Below are 21,692 nucleotides of genomic sequence, written 5' to 3'. Positions count from 1 at the left end.
CCTGTTCTTCTTTCTTTAAATTTTCTCTTGTAAGAGTAATATCAGATTTAAAACAAAGCAGTTCTGATGATAACAGCATTTAATTTGGAGGTCACTCATATTTTGAATGGGAAATCAAATTGTAAGTTTTTTTTAATTAAATGACTACAATGGAATTTGATTTCCTGTCCCTTCACAAAAATAAAATTCTCAATGAGTAGCAGTTGTCTTTAGAATAAACCAGCCACTATGAAAACAAGGTTCTTCAGCTGGTGAGATGTTGTGTGCCCTGATTAGCAAGCCATATTAGTCTTCAAGCATTTTAAAATTGAACCAAGGGCCCTGCTGAAGCATAGCTTCTATTGTTTGGTAATGAGTATTTTGCAGAGTCCTTTCAAAAGTAAACTGTATTGTTCCCTTGCTAGTTGCAGTGCATCTGAGTGAGGTGATTATGGTTTGTTAAAAAGCACTTTCAGGACTGTGGAAAAATTATCTATTTGAAAAAAGTCTTTTCCCTCTACATCTGGTGATAAATTTAAAAACCTTGAACATTTCCTGAATGTTCTAGCAAAGGCTTTAAAGTTATCTGAAAATCCTGCCTTTGATCCCAGGTGCACAGAGTCTAAAACACCCTTCAGAGCCCACAGGCAGAGCTCTGCTTCCTGAGCTGCTGCTTCAGTTGGGCAGGAAATTTTGCATAGTAAATACTTTAAAACTTTAGTATTCAGAAAGGAATATTAAGTCCAGGGCAGGACTAACAGCTCTGAATAAATAGAGCAAATTTTCAACACACCAGGGTACTTGTGGTCTAGATATCAAGACAGCCTGATTCATCATATAAAATGTTCAACTGCTGGCGTTTGTATTTTCTAGTGGCGTGTCTACTTTAGGGTTCTCAGAATAGCATAGAGCTGGGGATGGGCATGGTGTGGAACTGGAGCTTATCTTTTACATTTTTGTGTTTTCATAGATCCTTTCTTTTTAGTTACTTGTGTCATTTCATTATTACCAAGCCGAAATAACCACCAAGTTATGGTCAAGTTCTAATATATTGTTTTTAAAATACTTGCTGCATAGATTTTATTTTTGGAATCAAGCATCTCTAAGTTTACTTTCTTTAAAAAATTTAAGAAAGTTTTATATTGAAGCATAGTTGATTGATAATATTGTGTTAGTTTCAGGTGTACAGCAGAGTGATTTAGTTATACATATAATGTATCTATTCTTTTTTAAATTCTTTCCCCTTTAGGTTATTAAAGAGTATTAGGCAGACTTCCCTATGCTATACAGTAGATCATGTTTGTTATCCATTTTAAATATAGCAGTGTGTGCATGTTGATCCCAAACTCTCAATCTGTCCCTCTCCCCTACTCTTCCCCCTGGTTGATAACCATAAGTTAGTTCTCTAAGTCTGTGACTCTGTTTTTGTTTTAAAAATAAGCTCATTTATATTATTCTTTTTAGATGACCCTTATAGGTTATATCACATGATATTTATAAATATCTGTGTAAGTAGTGTTTGGAATACAGGAGGCACATATTAGATAGGGTCTACAACACCGTATCAGTTCATTTACTCCTGATTTTCCTTGACAAGTCCTTGGTTCTTAATGAACTGATACTTAATGAACTGATACTAGTCCTTCATTGTTTTAGGATGATGAAGAATCCCCATTTCCCCACTTGTTGTGAGCATTCTTTAGGAGATATGGAAGGGATTAGAAGTATCTTCCTTTGGCCTAAAGAAGTGACTTAATTTGACCCAATGAAACTCTATCCAAAATAGTCAACTAGAGCATAGTAATCCCCCCGGGGACCCATCCCTTCTTATAATCCTTCCTACCCATTTCCCTTGGGGCTCAGCTGGTGAAGAATCCGCCTGCAGTGGAGGAGACCTGGATTCGATCCCTGGGTTGGGAAAATCCCCTCGAGAAGGGAAAGGCTACCCACTTCAGTATCCTGGCCTAGACAGTTCCATGGACTGTGTAGTCCATGGGCTCGAAAAGAGTTGGACTTGACTGAGCAACTTTCACACACACCCACTCTAGCAATTCTTTCTTATTCCCTGAGGTTCTTCTCCCTATCCAAAAAATACATGTTTGAAGATTAAGTTCATTGAAGTCTTATGTGCTGCCCCAACTTGTTATAGCAATATCTCTTGTTACTGGGATGAGGTCAATGATATCACATAGAATTTTGTTGTCCTATCTTCATCATGCAAGGGAATTAGAATTCTGTTCATCCCCTAACTGTTTCTATGCTTTGAGCAGAAGTGACAACTGACCATGTTGTTTTTGTTCTTTCTGGACCAGCTCATCTCAGATCAGAGTAATAGCTTTCATCTTGCCCTCCAAGACCCCTCATCTCAACACCAGAGGGCTGCTTTTACTTACCTTGAAGTGAAACTCAGTCAAACCTCCTTCCAGAGGGTTTGGCAGGTCAGTATTAGTCGCTCAGTCATGTCTGACTCTTTGTGACCCCATGGAGTGTAGCCCTCCAGGCTCCTCTGTTCATGGGATTCTCCACGCAAGAATCCTGGAGTGGGTTGCCATTCCTTTCTCCAGGAAATCTTCCTGACCCAGGGATTGAACCTGGGTCTCTTGCATTGCAGGCAGATTCTTTACTATTTTAGCCACCAAGGAAGCTGTATAATACAAAAAATTACAGCCCAAAGGTCAAGAAATACAGAATTAGTAATTATTGTGAAGAATCCAACAGTTAATGATGTAAAATTCTAGACAGCATCTACTTTCGTATAAGTGTAGGATTATCATATAGAAAACTTGTTCTATTAAAAGTATCCTATAGAAAGGGAAAACTATAAAGAAACAGACTGTGTTAGGGATCTAGTTAAGTGCCCTCCTTTTACAGATTAGAGACTGAGACTCAATAAGTAACTGTTCCAAGACACAACTCAATGGTAGAACCAGGATTGATTCCTGAACTTGACCTCTATTCTGGGCTCTAGTTTACCCTATCTGTGTTCTCTTACTTTATGACTTTATCATATTATTTATTTGCTACATTTTTACTTTAAATGTAAACTTAACATTTACTTTAAATGTAAACTTGGCAGGTCATGAGTATTCAATTGTATGTACACTTTTTGTGATTCTAGTTCTTCCTGCTCCCAAGTCTGTGGAGTTATCCCATGGCAGCAAACATTATACCAAGCTGAGGAGATAAAACTTTTCCCTTAAAATGTTCCATTATATCAGCAGCATGCTCTGAAGCACTGGATTTAGTTGTTAGGCCTATTTGGTCCTACCGGGGTTCTTCAGTTCTACTCTTTGGAACCCATAGGTTTTGAACCACTTTAGATTTATAGTAATCTTGTGGAGATACTTCCAAAACTCTGCCCACTGCTGCTTTCTCACCCGAATGTAAGCTCCATGAAGTCAGGAAGTTTTATTTCCCTAATCTTTTGTAAACTGGTATATTCCATGTTCCTAGACCTGTTGTTGAGTGAATAAATCTCTGCAGTGGCATATTTGCATTTTGGACAAGTAATAATAATAATTCTTTCTAAAGCCTGGAGAAGAAATTCCCGGAGGAATCAGAAGATGGAGTTATGCTACTTGTTAACACTTACCACACAGCTGACTACATTAAGATGCTTTTGAGCAATCTATATGATTCTTGTGGTCACCCTGTTTATGAAGATGGCATGTTTATAAGTTGTTTATTGACAAGAATGGCAGAATCCTTTTGAATTACCATGTCAAGATGTTAAGTATGTAAGATAGCTTGCTCTAATTAAGTAAAAATTGAAAGCAAACTAAAAAGTTTGTGAGAAGTGAATATCCCTTTTATTTTACCTATTAATTTGGTGCAGAGTATGGCTGGGCATGATATATTTTAACAGAAGACGTTACACAAAATAGAGAAAAGCCCAGGTTGACATGGTTCACCCAGTAGTCTTCTGTTACTGGGTACATTTATACCAAAAAACAAAACAAAACTCCAGTCCTCTAAATCTATCTACATGTCACACTGTGTTTTGATTTTAATGACTTTTAGACCCTCTAGTGGGAAGTAAATATGTAAAATATGTAACTATGTAAAATATCATGTAGGAAACGAGTTGCCAGTCCAGGTTTGATGCACGATGCTGGATGCTTGGGGCTGGTGCACTAGGACGGCCCAGAGGGATGGTATGGGGAGGGAGGAGGGAGGAGGGTTCGGGATTTTTTTTTTTTTTTATAGAATTAAAGATTAAAGAATTAAAAAAAAAAAACAAGTAAATAAATAAAATAATAAAAGCAATTTTATTGAAAAACATTGGAAATAACATTTTCTGATTGTGAATAATACATGTTGTATTTTACAAAATTTGGAAATAAAAAGGCTAAAGGAGATAAAATCATCTTAAATACCAGTTTTCAGAGGAAATCATTAACATATTGACATATTTCCTTACCTCAGTCAGGGATAGTAGACTTCTGAGTTACTTTTACTCATTTCTTATTTCTGATTTCTGTGGTGGGGACCTCCTTTTAGATCACAGAATCAGAAACCTCTGCGGTCATGTTTGACCTCTGCTTTCACTCATTGCTTTTATCATTTAGCCCTATTGGTCCTACCTCCTTGAGTGCCCCGGGCTCCATTCTCTCTGGTCCAACCCCACTCCCATTGTCCCAGTTTCCCTTCATGTTTTATTTGGGATCCTGTAGCAGCTTCTTGCAGAAGGCAATGACACTCCACTCCAGTACTCTTGCCTGGAAAATCCCATGGACGGAGGAGCCTGGAAGGCTGCAGTCCATGGGGTCGCTGAGGGTCTGACACGACTGAGCGACTTCACTTTCACTTTTCACTTTCATGCGTTGGAGGAGGAAATGGCAACCCACTCCAGTGTTCTTGCCTGGAGAATCCCAGGGATGGGGGAGCCTGGTGGGCTGCCGTCTGTGGGGTCGCACAGAGTTGGACACGACTGAAGAGACTTAGCAACAGCAGCAGCAGCTTTTTACCCAGTCTTCCTGGTCCTGTCATTCCCTCCTCTGAAATATGAACCATTCGAGACTGCCACATTATTTTTTTCTAAATGTTAACCCGATTATGTCCTACTCTTGTTTAAACCCTTTCGGAGGTTCCCACTGCCCTCCTTTTCATGATCTGCCCTCATAACTCCCAGTATCACTCCTTGCCCTTTCTCTCCTCATCTTCTCCTCAGCCATCACCCCAGGCAATTGACCAGCAGTTTCTAGACCGTCCATTTCTTCCAGAATGCTCACAGTTCTGTTCCTTGTACCTCTGATGCTTCTCCTAACCTCCTTGAAATCTCAAACCTCCTGAAGTCTAAAAAAATGAAAGACATTGCAGTAGTCTGTTTATTATAAATAAGTATTTTGAATGGCATTTTCCTGTTTCTCCTTCAGGGCTTAGCTTGTCCTCACCAACTCTGGGAACCCTTCCTGTTCACAAAGACTAAGTTTCACTACTTTTGTGTTTCCACAATTTGTGACTAGCACTTAGGCGTTGTAAGATTTAGGTCACTAAGTGATCCCAAATATGTTTGTCAGGTGAGAATTTTTGAGAAGCAGATTTTAGATGGATTTTATTTGAACAGTTAATAGTATATGTAGATTGTCTATCCTATGCCAGGCACTTTCTGGTTCCTGTGAATTAGACCTCATTTTTACTTTCATGGAGTTTGTAATCTGACAGTAGAAGATATACACTCAAGAGAAAGCATTGACTAAGCAAGATAATTTCACATGGAGATAAGTAATTTCAAGTAATAAGCCAGTGTGATGTGATGACTTTGAATACAGTAGTATGTTTTCAGATAGACTGAGCTGGTGAAGGCTGTGCTGTTTCACATTTGTCAGTGTATTATGTAAGCATATGCCAGTCATAGATTAGGCTAACACCAATTGGTGGTGAGAGCTATGCATAATTATGGGGCTCAAGGTATTAAGGCTTATTTGAATGAGCAGAGGGCCTTTAATTAAGATTTGAAGGAAACTTGGTAGTATTCAAATAATTGAGTGACTACATAATATAACAGAGGGATGCTGGATCACTCACAGAAGACTTAATGAAATAAACCAATAAACAGAACTTACAAAGGTATATCTCAGTGTAGAGAACATCTTTTAAATGCTTATCATTTACTCATTAATAGAATGGATTTGAGCTTTTCACAGAGGTTGTGTTCAGGTAGAGGTGATCCGTCAGAGGTCAGTGGGGAATTAATTTCCTCTAAAGGAAAGAAGAGCAGCCCAGATGGATTTAGAGACACCTATTGTATTAAGTTTAAGGCAGTTAACTTAGAAGGAATAGAAGTAGGTGCTTAAAGAGAAAATGATCCTAGTGAGAGAAGGAATATCTCTCATAAGAAGTGAGTAGAACAACAGATGATATTCTCTAGAGAAGAGGCATGTAGATGATACGTAGGAATGTTGATTCACCAACCAAAGGGTCTTCATGCTGGATGATTGGAGAAAAAGAAACAGGAAGGAAAAAAAGGTGAAATAATCTAAACTGGAATAGTATGTTTATCTTTTATTTTAGGCATAAATAATATGACAAGTCTTCATTTTTAATCTTCAGAAATGATTGAAGCATAAATGGATTTAGGCTTGACCAGTCAGGAAAACAGCTGTTTTTCTTCGGAGCTGCTACTATTGCCTTTTATGTTGTGGTTGGCATATTGGCAGGCACAGATATTAAATTTTGTGCCACCCAGGGCTAAATATAATTAATTTAGTTTTCTCAGGCTTAAAAGAAAGGGACCTTGGCTTGTTTAAGAGATTAAGTAAGCTTTATTAGAATAACAGTGGGTGGCAAAACAGTTCTTAGTTTACCTGTCATATATTTATACATTATTCTTAGACTTTTCTTGTGCTTATTTTTTACTTCTAGCAAGAACAATTTAGTTTCCGTATTTTAAGTTATGAATGCCTTCTAGAGAAACAGTTAAAGCTTTCTGGTTCAGGAGGTTGTTGTTGTTCAGTCGCTCAGTTGTGTCCGACTCTTTGTGACCTGGACTGCAGCATGCCAGACTTCCCTGTCCTTCACAGTCTCCCGGAGTTTGCTCAAACTCATGTCCATTGAATCGGTGATGCCATCCAAACATCAGGAGGAAAAGTAGTCAAAGTGGAAACCCCCCTCATGTTTTAGATTTTCTCAAGAAAAATAATGGTTATCTCCTAATCTTCTCATAATACCCTTGAGGCATTAGACAAACATTGCCACTTAAAAAAGAGAAAAATAGAAATGGAAATGTGTGTGATAGGAGTGTAAATAATAAAGGAAAAATATTAAACCACAGAAGTAGATTTATGATTTTCCTTGACATTTTGTCTTTAGCTAATAGGCTTATTTATCCTTATTGATGTAGGGTTTTGATGATTTGAAGTAGAATGTTATTTTATCATTTAACAATTTATTTCAACATTGTGTTTCTAAATGAACCATCTTTCTTTTTTGTCTGAAAGGTGACAGCATTCTTATTATGGTCTGTTTCATAAATACCCACTTACAAATAGATCTCTTCACACCTGGGTATGCCTATTTGGAGGCAGAGAAGAAATCTTCCCAATGTGAATTACTTCTTGACTTTCAGACATTAAAATGAAATTGCTTAAAATAAAAGGAAAAATAAAAATCTACTTTCTTCAGTGTACATTTGGAAGGTTACAAAAATTGGGTCAAATATTGATATTTGCTTTTTGGTATTTTTGTCTTTTAATTGGCAAGTTAATAGGGCTACATACTTCCTTGGGTGAGATCATTTTCTGTGAGCTTGGGAAGAATCAGTTTATCTGCTTGCCAGTGGACACATGAAAAGTACATCATTGAAACATATGTTTTTTTAAATTTATGAAATGTTTCAGAATACAGAAAATATATGTGATACATTTAATTGTCATCTACTCACTATATAATTGTCAGATCTTTGTGTTTTGTCTTATTTTCCTTAGAACTTTTGTTTTTGTTTTATAAAATAAAGCATTCAAGACATACTTGAAGCGTCTGTCCATTTCGGTCCCCAGAGGTAGCCACGTCCTGAGTACAGTGTTTACCATTCCCATCCATTTGCTTACTCTTTAACTACTGCATTATTTATCCCCATACATCATCATATCACTTTGTATGTTTTTAACCCTGTACAGATGGTATTTTATAGAAACCATGCTTTAGTTTATTATTTTTATTCATTTACAACCAGTCTATTCTGAAGGAGATCAGCCCTGGGTGTTCTTTGGAAGGAATGATGCTAAAGCTGAAACTCCAGTACTTAGGCCACCTCATGCGAAGAGTTGACTCATTGGAAAAGACTCTGATGCTGGGAGGGATTGAGGGCAGGAGGAGAAGGGGACGACAGAGGATGAGATGGCTGGATGGCATCACTTACTCGATGGACGTGAGTCTGAGTGAACTCCGGGAGTTGGTGATAGACAGGGAGGCCTGGCGTGCTGCGATTCATGGGGTTGCAAAGAGTCGGACACGACTGAATGACTGAACTGAACTGAACTGAACCATAAGTTTTAAGATGTATCCATGTTGATTTATATAGCTCTTGGTCCTTTATAGTAATTACTGTGTAGTATTCTATTATATAAATCATGACAGTGTTTATATATCCATTCTTATGTTGATGGACATTTAGAGTGTTTCCAAAATTGCAGTTCTGAATAATCTTACCTTGAACATTCTTGCGATTTTGTCCAAGAAGGAAGGTGAGGGAATTTCCCTAGGAGTAGAATTGCTGGGTCATTTATTAACTTTCTGTTGCTCTTAAAACAAACTACCCCAAACCTGCTGGCTTAAAACAACACAAATTTATTATCTTAGTCTTATGGAGATTAGAAGTCTGACATGAATCTCAGTGGGCTAAAATCCAGGTTGACAGAGCTGTTTTCTTATGGAATCTGTATGGGGGAATTCATTTCCTGACTTTTACACATCTAGAGAGTGCACACATTCTTTGGATTGTGGCCTCCTTCCTCTATCTTCAGAGTCAGCAGTACTTTATCTCTCTTATTATTCTACTATCATAGCTCCGTCTAACTGTCTTCTTCTGTCTGTCCTCCACTTTTAAGAAACATAGTGAATACACTGGGGCCCATCTGAATAACACGGGATAATGTCTCTATTTTAAGGTCGTTTACTAGGAAACTTAATTCTGTCTGCAACTTTAATTCCTCTTTGTTCTGTAAGGTAATTTATTTACAGGGTCTGGGGATTAGGCCATCTTTGGTGAATGCCATCTCTGGTAAGGCTTTTATTCTGCCTATCACAGTTTATAACTCTCCCACTTCACAAAATAATTTTAAATTGCTCTTCTAAGTGATACGTGTATTTACACTGTCTCTGTATGTGCGTGAGGCTTTTAGTTGCTCCATATACTTACAAACACTAGAGTTTTAAGATTTTAAAATGGTATCCAGTCTGATGGATGTGATTGGTATCTCACTGAGAGTCTTTTCATGGAATTATTGGCTGCTGAAGTTTACTTTCAGTTTATTGCCCATTTCTTTTCTATTTCTAAATTGTTCTTTTTTGGTTTACTTGGTTTTCTTACTGATTTTTTCTGTGTGATTTATCATTATACTTTTTCAAAGTTTGTTTGTTGCACAAAGTTTTAAATTTCAAAGGAGAGAAATTATGTCTTGTTTAAGAAAGAATATCCTACTTGAAGTCATAAAGATACCCCTTTTTATTTTTAAATGTGTAACAGAGCAAATTACACATTTTAATAACTTTCTTTTTAGGTTTGTGTGTTTCTATCCATATCTGTGAAATATACTGATACAAGCAAGTGTGATTTATTGGGTTGGCTCAGTTTTGTATAGGCTACAACTGAGAGCTATATTATTTAAAGACTGATGGATTTATGAAGTGTTTTTTCTAGGAAGTGTTTTTTCACTTTAGAGGTGATCTGGTTCAAACCTGCGGCCCAGAGTGGCAGGGAGTGGCAATTCTAGACCTACTTGTATTAACAGAGTGACCTGCATAGATGCCACATTATATTATCTTCATGGCTGAGAAAACTGCCTTACTTACCTTGAAGGGTTTTATTCTACTGGTAGATACTTAACTCTTGGACTGAGTAAATAATGGATACTAATTTACATCCAAGAAAATAAAACAACATTCACAAGGCAGAAATTTTCATGAGACAATGGCATATCACTTTGTTTCTAACTATCCAGGAAAAAAAGGGCAGGATCAGAAGCAAGGAATAATTACCGTGACTGTAGTACTTATTCTTCAGTGATGAGCATGTGAATATAAAAATGACTAGACATCAGTTTTGTTGAGACTCACCAATTTCCCCCAAAGTGCATAGTTTCTTTTAGAAGGCTTCTATCACAAGCATGTCTCTACTGTGGAACTGTGTTCTGAAAGGGAAGCTTCCTTTAGTGAAGTCCCTCGACTTTTCTGTCTAGATACTCACCCACCTCACTATGTGATTCACATACTGCCCTTCCTCCAACTCACTGAACATTTTCACAGTATCACTCAATTCTTAGACACTTTAAGCTCAGGGATAAAATTAAGTGCATTTCTTATGCCCAAAAAAAGCATCTCAAGAATTTTTCACTATTTTTTTTCTTAAAGGAGTGTTGCAGAAGAACTTAAGAGTGAGTGACAGTTGACAGAGCTCTGGTTGCCCAGCAACTGGCAATTTAAATATCTAGGAGCTGATATGATTTACCAGCCTGATAAACAGCAAGGACTTTAATACAGTTTTAAAGACTACTACAGATGTTGCATTGAGCTATTTATATGTGTTGATCTGTCTCAGTTTAATATGTGCAGATATATATGTATGTACATATGCTTATTTTTTCCTCCAGAGGTAGAATATGAAAGAAAAGATTGTATTTCTTCCCCTCTGTGACATTAATAGAAGTTGCCTGCGATAAAATGGTTTGTTTTAGCTCCTTTGTTTTTATTCAGATACTCAGTTTCAGAGAAGGCCTTCTCACTCAGAGGGAATAAGTGTCTTGTGGATTGAGTGCTGTGTTTGTTTTGAGTTCTGAGACTGTATTTATATATTTGGTAACTGTTATCTTATTTTTTGCAGGTTTTCTAATTCTCTTCGTTTTTTTTTTTGAAGGGAAGGAGTAATTGCTCTTTATTCTTCCCAGGAATTATAAGGTTTAATAGGTTTGGCTCTGAGTGTGTTAGCTTAATTGATTAGTGTGTTTTACTAATGGGATCAAGAGGCTTGATTTTATCATGAGCCAGTTCGCTCCCTGGAGCAGGTTAGTCTTCATCTTCTTGACCTTCCTGACCCTCAGTGGACATCGTTCATAGGTTCTTCCAAGCAATGATAAAATAGCTACAACCCATCAGTAATAAGAGTATAGAAACCCAAAGGGTCTCCCTCCCTGAGGAGGCGGCCAGCACTGTCATTTTGTATATCAACAACACAGCAGTCTGTACAAAGTCCTACTGTCTTGTCAGGAATACAAGGTGCTACATAAAACACACGACTAACATCCTGTTACTAGTATAGAACTTGAAATAATTTTGAGGATAATTTTAACACTGAATATATTTTATGATACGGGAATTCAAATGTAGATTGTTTCCATCACAGGATAGTTGAAAGACACAGCGAGGTAACTTTAAAATTGTTTCTTAAAACTTTCCAGTTCATTGAGTTAAGGCTTGAGGACCCTTGGGAAAGAAGGACATTTTTGCCAACCATGCATGTTTGATTTAAAATCCAACATCTTAAAGCTGCATACCAGCTGTTTCAGGGTACCTTTCCTTCTACCTCTGATTACAGCGAAAACTCCCTTTCCTGAATTCTTGTAGTGCATATGCTGTCCTGTTCCCTTTAAAAAATTATACTTATTAGGGCTGTGATGTTTCATGATTCTAGGGGCAGTTTGTAACACAGAGGCCCTGACTTTCATAATGATATTTCCCATTTATTGAGCATTGTGCTAAGTATTTTAAATGTATTGTCATTTGTCCCTAGTGATCCTACAAGTAGTTATTAGAGCCAGCATCTTCTTGGTGAGGAAAGTAAGAGTGGTAGAGTAATTTACCCATAAAAATATAGCCAGAAATTGGGAAGGTGGAATTTTCATTATGGTCTGTCAGACTCCAAAGCCAGTTTAGACCACGTTATTCTCTCTGTTTTGTTGTTTCTTAATTGTTTATACATATGTCATTCCTCCAGTTGTTCTCACCCTTTAGCTCACTTAAGCATCATTGTGGGAATTTGTTTAAAATGCCGTTTCTGGACTCTTGTTACACAGATTCTGATATTGAAATTTCTAGGTAAGTTCCAAGTATCTTAATCTGTATTTTTAGGGGAGTCCTTAGACAACACCCTAAGAAATCCCTGGTGTGCTATATGTGAGACAGAAATCGTCTGAGCTGCGCCTTCAGCTCTGTACTGAGCATGCACAGTAACCCCTCGGTGGTGGTGCTGGTTCAGTCACTCAGTCATGTCCTGTTCTGTGCAACCCCGTGGGCTGTCATCCTCCAGGTTCCTCTGCCCCTGGGGCTTCCCAGGCAAGAATAGTGGGGTGGGCTGCCATTTCCTCCTCCAGGGCATCTTCTCGACCCAGGGATTGAAACCATGTCTCCTGCATTTCAGGCTGATTCTTTACTGCCAAGCCCCTGGGGAACCCCAAGCCTTGATAAGTACATGCTAAATTCAGTCTCTGTTAAAACTGTTGCTGCTGAGCTAAATATAGCCCAAGGAGTTTTGTAACATGAATCTGGGTGGTATCTTAACTTGAATACAAAGTTTGTGCAAGTTAGAAAAGTCAACATTAATTGGTAGGGTGAAGATAAAAGAACAAGATATCTAATATGATGATTCATTTTTCCTGTCTAACTGTATTCTGGAATTTTAGGGGTATTTGAAAATACTGGTGTGTGTTCTAAGGAAACCTCTGTAGGAAAAGGACATGCATAAGTGAAAAAAGAACGAGAGGGGTGGAATTGAGATAATCTTATGTATAAAATAGAGCTCTTTGGAAGAGGATGAGAAGGACGTAAAAATGGAAGATAGAAGGTTGATTGAATTTGTTAGTAAAAATGGGTTCTTTGGAAAGGGATCAGAGAATAAAATGACCTATTCAATTAGAAGAGACCTTGGAGAAGCCTAGTGGAAAAGAGGATCAAAGATAGCAGGATGGGAATAAAAGGAATCAATGACAACATAGGTGTTGGTTGGGGAAGAGTTCCACGTATTTCACATTTTTTTGAGTGGTCCTGGTAGTCAGGGCTCATCCTGTTTTTCTTCTTGTGTGGATATTCTGCTGTTATCATTTCTTCACCTGAAGTGCTTACCTGTCCATGTATGAAGATGTTTCTTGGTTGGCTCAAAATTGGACTAAACACTAGCAGTAGCTAGAGTCCTGAGTAACATAACCAGGGAAATCCTGCCCAAAATAGAAAGAGAAGCCTTAGGTCAGTTGAAATTCCCAAGATGATTTGTTAAAACAATAGAAAAGTTCTTTGGAGAGGAATTTATATGTACTCAGGGGATATTGGAGAAGGCAATGGCACCCCACTCCAGTACTCTTGCCTGGAAAATCCCATGGATGGAGGAGCCTGGCAGCTGCAGTCCATGAGATCACTAGGAGTCCGACATGACTGAGCGACTTCACTTTCACTTTTCACTTTCATGCATTGGAGAAGGAAATGGCAACCCACTCCAGTGTTCTTGCCTGGAGAATCCCAGGGACGAGGGGCCCTGGTGGGCTGCCGTCTATGGGGTCACAGAGTCGGACACGACTGAAGCGACTTAGCAGCAGCAGTAGCAGCAGGGAATATACTTCATGTTTCTCTTCAAATTTCTACAAAATGATAGTTATTCCTGACTTTATTTTTAGGAACAAAAAAATAGCTGTTTTTTGACATTGTTTTACTTTATGTCAATACCCAAATGATTTTTGAAGTTTATGTATATATATAAAATATTTAGTAATACCAGTGAGAGCTTAGGGTAAACATAGTATGTGCGTGTGTACTAAGCCGCTTCAGTTGTGTCTGACTCCTTGTGACCCTTTGAACTGTGACCCGCCAGGCTCCTCTGTCCATGCGGATTCTCCAGGCAGGAATACTGGAGTGGGTTGCCATGCCTTCCTCTGGGGATCTTCGCAACTCAGGGATTGAACCCATGTCTCCTGTGGCTCCTGCATTGCAGGCGGATTTGTTATTGCTGAGCCACCGGGGAAGCCCAAACGTGGTATATTCCAAAGCAAATAATAGCGCGGTATTTTTCCTTAGGGTAGACATTTGCCTCCTAAAAGAAAAAAAGCAAAGAAAGGAAAAAAGTTTTAGTAATTAGATCCCTATTGTAAGCGTAGTGGAGTGCGAAAGATTAACAGCTGCGTTGCAGGGTGAGAGGCACTGTGTGTCACTGTTTTCTCCTGGGATGGAACTCAGCCTGAAGTAAAACACAGTTTCTATACTAATAATGATAATAATAGCCAGCATTTTTAAGCACCTACTCCATACCAATTACTTTGCATTTATTTTTTGTCCAAGCCTCACAGTGACCTGGTAAGTTAAATAATTCATGTTTAAGCAACTGAGGCTCAGAAAGGTTAATTGACTACCAGATCACCCAGCTAGTGAGACATCTTACATGGGCACTTTGCTGCATGAAGCGATTTTCAGATCTTTAGTAGGTAGATTGCAAGATTAAAAAAAAAATCACAGAAAAAATTTAAATGTATTCAGTATTGAAGTTTGAAAGAAAGAACCATGTCGATCTAAATTGCACTGATGGATAAAGGTCTTTTGTATTTGGCTTGCTGATCATGACCCATGCCTCCACACTGGCAGGGTAGTAGGCTGCGAGCCAGGTTCTTTTAAGCACGCTTGATCAGGCAAGTTTTCTGCAGGGAAGGTTATAGTGTATAGATCACAAAGCCCTCCTGCTGCACAGGTATCAGAGGTTATCTGTTGCAAGTTCCTTCACTTCAACTATTACTTCCTTTTCTCAATTCTATTTTAGACTTTGGTCTCCTGTGTATTTACAAGTAGACAACGCTTTTTTGTAACAGCCTCTTTGCCATGACTAAGAGGAGGCTTGTATATCTGCAGTTTCCAGGCATTGTGATTCTCATTTTAAACTCACACTGATGATAATGGTAGCTGTGACTTACTATTCCCTATTGTCCAAGAAGGGAAGTTGTAGGTAGGGGCCTTCAAAGGTGATCTCATAGAAATCAGTGCAAGAAGGATTTTGATGAAATGGTCTTCATAGAAGCTGTTTGAGATATGATTTGGGTGCTGGATACCCTGGGGCTAAGCCGTGTGGTTTTAAACTCAATGCTTACTAAGAAAAGGTCTATGTTTATTAGTACAGGCTCTGAAGTTGGCAGAATTTCTTCTTATAAAATGAATTATCCAGCACACCATTTCTGATTGTGTTATATATATTTTTAGATACTACCATTGTGTTATAGTATAGGCTTCTGAATGCTATTTTAAATATGCAAAATGTATACATAACTAACCTTCCAAAATACATTCCATGCTCTGTGTTACACCCTGCAGTGTAGCCTGTGCTTAAATGGTTCTCCTAAAAAGTCTTAGAAGAGAACTTACTATTTGCTTTCAAATTAGCACAGAGAGTGTATGTTTGCTGTGTGGCCCTCCAGTGGCCGTTTTGTTCTTACCTGTACTCTGAGAGTGTCTGTCAACTAGTTTTCCAGTCCCCAGAGTCCACAGGGTCCCAAGGGTCCTATTGTTTAAGACAACTTAAGTGTGGTCATTAGTGTTATTTTTCATTCCTGCTTCTGCTACTGAAGTTGAAGTGGAATGAGTATCCTTAAATCTCTATATCTCATTCTCCTGTCTCTTGATGAATACTAGTTCGATTATTTTGATGCAGTTGTGAATTTGTAGAACTTGTAGAACTTGTCTAATTAATAAATGAATTTCCTCAGGCTGAGAAAAACCTTAAACAAATGAGGTGGGAAGCTGAAACTTTCCAGAGATCTGAGAAATCACTTCAGTTCAAAACCCTTAATAATGACCTTATCTAGGACAACATAATTCATAGGCAAATTTGTTTTGGGGTGTCTGCTGTCTTAGCCTGATTCATGAAGACCCACACCTTGTCTGGGTCTACTCTTTCTAAATGGTGGTTCATGCTCCAGAGTATTTTTATTTCTTTCATTGATATAAGTCAAAGGACTGTGTTCTAGTCCTTCAGAAATTTATACTAACAAATTGGATAAATGGTTCTGCCCCCAAAGGTAGGCAAGTGAAGTTTTATTGGTTTAGCCCTTTTCCTTTAATAATTTATTGTGTTCCTATACGTACCAGGCGGGTGGTAGATGTGGGGACTGCAGAGATGGGATAGTGCAATCCCTGAACCGAGGACTGTAGTCTCATGATGAATAAAAGTATGTCACTAGTATACGAGGTGCTCTTATTATCTGATATAGGGGGTGTTATACAGTTATGGTACAAGACACAGTGGGAACATAGATGAGGAAGCTGACCATTTACTTGGAGTGATTGGTTAAAATTTCTCACTTGAACATGGCTTTAAAGAATTTGAGCTGGGAGGTAGAGAAGAGATGATAGTATTTTGCAGGGAAGGAGGCACAAAAGCATGGAAATGTGAACAATACTATACAGAAAGAACTAAGCCCATGGTCATCGTATGTGTTTAAGTATAGCCACATAGATGCTTATCCAGGTGTTCATTCTGATTTCTCAATGCCTCTGCCTCAGCAGTAGTTGACAGCGTTGAATATCACCCTAGGAATAATGACAGATCATCTGGAACCATAGGAGTTATGTGTGAGGAAAAGAAGGAAGGAGAGAAATCGGGGTGAGAGGAAATAAATTATGATGGAACTTGAATGCCAACTGAGGAGTTTATAGGTCGCCACATTTTATTTACTAATTAATTCATTCAGACATTCCTTGGAGGCAAGGATACCAGACAGAAGGCTAGATAAAGAATGTAATCAGTTCTTTTATCAAGAATAAATAATTACTTGAGCCAAGGCAGTACTCATTGAAAGGGAAAGGAGAGCCCAGATACAAAAGATGCTTTTAAGACATCAGGGTTCTGGCTTTGATGACTATCTTTGGGAAATGTGAGAAGTAAAGAATTGAAAATTTTCATCATGGGTAACAGAGTATCTGGTATGTACACAATTAAGAGTTTGTTGAATTGAGTAGAATGTTGAGTGATTTTTCTAGCATTTTTCTCCAAAAGATGAAATTATGGCAGAATATTTGATTTTGAGGTATAAGATAGACACTGCAGGTCTGATGAACCTCCTCATGAGCTCAGTGCCCCATACAGTGGGTGCTATAAATTGAGTCGGCCCATGAAGCTGAGGGCTTGGGGCTAATGGCTCCATCACAGAAGAGAAGGACTTGCAAATAAGTGTGAATGATTTTGTAGACTGAACTGTGCACTACAACTTGCCCTAAGTCTGAGAAAAATATTTTAGAGACACAGTTCTTATTAGTTACATAGACTACAAAATCATTCCACTTCTTCCTAATACCAATTGCCCAAAAGAAAAAAAAAACTATAATAAGAAGCTTAGGTTATAGTTTTAAAAATCAAAATAAAGATTATGGTAGGAAGATGAAATCTTAGTCAAATCTGAAAGCTTATATTGTGAGAATTCCTGTAGACATTTATTGTAACTATTTATCATCATTGGTTGTTGAGTTCAGTCTGTTCAATGACTAGGTAAGTTCTTAAGTAAAGATCTGCAACTCAGTGAGTCAGTACTGAAATTGTGAGACTAGGTAGATAGAGTCTTGATATTCAAGCAGCTTTGCTAGAACAGCCTGTGATTCCCTGTGATGCAACAGAGAGGAGTGGGCTAAAAGGCAGAAGGCCAGCCCTCCCATTTGTCATCTGCATGTCTGTGAACAAATTCTCAAAACTTCTCTAAGCGTCAAATTCTTCATCTATAAAATGGGGATAAAAATGGCTTAGTATACTCCAGGGCTGTTGTGACGATCAGAGGAAATAATCCTTGTGCAAATTTTGTGTGATCTGTAAAGCTCTGCTAACTTGCCCATTATAGAACATTATGGAAAGCAGGTAGAATAGTTTGAGGATCTATGGAACCACCTCCACAATAATGTTACTGATAAGCACAGTGTGGGCTGGGTCAGTGTAATGTGTTAATGCCCTCTTTCCCTGGCTGCACAGGCAGGCTAAAGCATTGCAAGATGTCATCCCCTTGGGCTGTTGCCCTGTGCTCTATCCCAGGATAATAGCACGGATATATTTGCAGGCAGCTGACCAACTTGTAGTCAGAGATGTCTTCTTTGAAGCAGACTCTTAACTCCCTATTGTGGATCCAGGTCCCTCAAGGAATATGGTGGTGGTGGTTTAGCCACTAAGTTGTGTCCGACTCTTGCGACCCCATTGACTGTAGCCTGCCAGTCTCCTCTGGGATGGGATTCTCCAGGCAAGAATACTGGAGTGGCTTGCCATTTCCTTCTCCAGGGGATCTTCCCAACCCGGAATTGAACCCGGGTCTCCTGCATTGCAGGCAGATTCTTTACCAACTGAGCTACCAGGGAAGCCCTCAAGGAATATAGTTGACCGAAAATAACCATTCTTGGCTGTCAATAGGGAAAAGGTTTATAGCAGCAATTTTGCTCTTGCTGTGCTTATATTAATTATCTCCTTAAGTGTGCATATATACGTGTGTGTATACATTTTTTACAGCATGGACAAATTAAGGTGCTAGTTAATTGAAACTATTACTTGAAGGCAGTAGTTCTGTATCGGCTTTAATAATCTGTATTCACAAATAATCAGCATAACTTTATTCTTTTTTTTTCACTTATCTACCCACATGAAGGTCAGTTTCCTATTATTTGTAGTTCAGACTTATTGTAAGAATGACTAATATTGTAGGGGAAAACCTCCCTATTCTAAGAAATAGTCTGTTTCTCTGCAGTCCATTTAGATAAAGAAACTTGGGAAGATTTAAGAATAAATTGTTCTTTTTCATTGACAAATATTCCCCCACTGGCACTTCTTTCTTTTCCAGGCAACTAAAAATAGTCTTAATTTGTGCCAAATTCTGAATCAATTTTGTCCCTAAAATGTGTGAATAGGACTACTCATCCACTGATCTTGTTGTCCATGAGTAGAGGGAAGTGTATGGAGGCTCTGATGCACACACACAGACACACACACCCCATATGCATATACGTGTAGAGTACCCATATCCCTGAAATATTTTAGGAGAGCTCTTTAAATGGCCATATTTCAGTTATGCAGCTATAGTTACTGTGGTAACTTTGGTTTAATGTGGCTCGTCGGAAATGCAGATATCATAAGTGGAAACTAGTATGTATCAACATAGAAATGCATGTTAATTTTCTTTATAACAGTGTTCAGATAGCAAAGCTTTCATAATGTTAGAAGAATATGTAATGACTAGGCAGTTATTAAAAAGGTTGAATGGCACAGAGAGTAGCTTACATTTTTGAAAGGTATTTAATGATGGTATTTTGGAAACTAAATTCATATTTCCACTTGAGATTCACTTTGCACCTTAAGGCCAGAGCTTTGAACATAAAATTGTACAGTTATGTGTTGATACAATTATGTATTGATAAATGGCCATGGACAGTTGTCATATGTGTTTGTGGAAATAAATGGCAGAAGTGTGTAGAAATAGAAACATCTTTTCAATCTTAGGTTTTGGGACAAGTAGCAAAACTTTGGCTTTGCATGTATGTTTAACTTTTGGAAATTATTGGTTAAATTGAGTTTTATTTGAAGTATACAAGTATCAATTGTACAAAGTGGCATTATAGATTTAAAATAATTTTTTTTTAAAACACAGAGTAACTATGCCTTTGAAGGAAAGTACCTTGCAATGCTGCTTCACTTACAGTCTCTTAAAGTTTCCTGTCCCTTGCTTTTTGTTATTTTTTATTTGAAATCAAACTGTGCTATTGAGAATCAAGAATGTATCTAGAGCATTTTAAAATATTTTAGATTGCAATGTAAAAAAACTAAAATGTCAAAAATCTCAAAGTCCACAGTCATCAATTTTAGGTAGTCTATAAATTCAGATTTCACTCAATTTTAACTTTCACTTTACTTCATTACCTTTTAATTATGAAGCATATGACATCTCAATTTTCTCACCTATAAGGATAGCGAAGGGAGTTATAGGTATCCATTAGCATGGTTGATGCAAAAATAATGTAAAACATGGTACTATGTCTAAAAGTACTTTGTAACTAAAGAACTATGCAAATGGTGTTATTGCATTAAAAATATAATACTGACATCTTTTTATTTGGAAGCCACTGTCTATTTGCTGATACAGAAATCAAATTTTTTGCTCTTCATTTTTCATCTTTTTTTGTAGAAATACTGCTTTCTCATCAACCTGGAAATTAAGATTCTTTAAATAATGCTGATAAAGTAGCACATCAGTATAAATTTTTGAAGGAGATTTATGAAAATATGCATTTTATTGTTTCCAAATCATAATGTATATCCAGCATGAATGATGTAGTAAGAATTAGCCTGTTAGAATTGATTACACTACCTATTTTTAATAACTATCATACTTCTATTTTGAGACCATTTGAAGTATTATAGGTATTCTTAGTGATGTTATATGATTCTTCAAGGGAAATATGTATTTATATCTGCTTTATACATTTGGACAAAAATAGTAATAACACTTTCACAATACTGATTGGAAAACGAGTCACAATAAATATGTTGGATTTTCAAGATAAAAAGATGTACGGTTTTCAGAGTTACAACATACTGTCTATAAAAATAGTGCGATTGGGATATACTATTTTAGTAAGAAACTCATTAAGTACAACTTTAAGAGCTTCTTTTTCCTCTTGATTTTTTAAACTTTGAAATTCCAGTAAGCTGTTGGGAAAATGTCCTTCCTATTGCTCTTTGCTGCAATGTCTAGAAGTGAGAGTATATTCAAATTAAAAACAGAAAGTCCCTTAAATTCCTCTCAAGAAGTCCATCCTGTAAGTGCCACTCCTGGAAAGACTATGATTATTATTACTTTTGACTGGAACAAGATTGCAAAAGGCTTCAAGAAGAAATGGAAATGGTAATGAGAATTTTCTGTCACCCTTGTAGTTTACAGTGTATTTGTTACACTTCTTTTTAGTCTATTACAGTGTTTTTGGCAAGAAGTCCTTACCTTTAGAAGGAAATCTGTAACAGTAATAATTAAGAATACTGTATAATGAGATACTGATTATAATTAAAATTAAAATTTAATTAACATTTAAAAATTCCTGTAATAATGATAACAACAAATTAGTTATAATTGTAAATAAGAAACTAATTATAATTACATGGAGTGCTTTTCAGGCTTCCCAGGTGACTCAGTGGTAAATAATCCGCCTGCCAACGCAGGAGACTCAGGTTCAATCCTGGGTTGGGAATATCCCTTGGAGAAAGGAGTGACAATCCACTCTAGTATTCTTACTTGGGGAATCCCATGGACAGAGAAGCCTGGTGGACTATATAGTTCATGGGGTCGCAAAAGAGTCGGACTTGACTTAGTGACTAAACAACAATAACATGAAGTGCTTTTCACGTATTCCTTCCACATCTATTATTTTATTTTAGAGTTTGAATATTTTTTGCTTTGGTAAATTTGCTCTTTTATAAATGAAGACTTAAGAAACCTGGGAGGTTGATGTGAGAACCTCAGAGACTCTCCGTCGAGCTGTGGCTGAACTGAAACTCAAGGCTGGTCCTCTTATGTTTC

At 37.5% G+C, this 21,692-nt stretch overlaps 1 protein-coding gene across 5 annotated transcripts in view; it reads left to right on the top strand.

The window, feature by feature from the left end:
* The window catches only part of HDAC9 (histone deacetylase 9), a 1,025,726-nt gene that overhangs the window by 34,688 nt on the left and 969,346 nt on the right, over positions 1 to 21,692 (top strand). The gene's annotated exons all lie outside the window — the stretch shown is intronic.

The sequence above is a fragment of the Bison bison genome, unplaced genomic scaffold, assembly GCF_000754665.1.
Source record: "Bison bison bison isolate TAMUID 2011002044 unplaced genomic scaffold, Bison_UMD1.0 scf7180017864044, whole genome shotgun sequence".
Lineage (NCBI taxonomy): Eukaryota > Metazoa > Chordata > Mammalia > Artiodactyla > Bovidae > Bison > Bison bison.
Note: the sequence above shows the minus strand (reverse complement) of the source record. Positions and strands in the feature narration are given on the sequence as shown.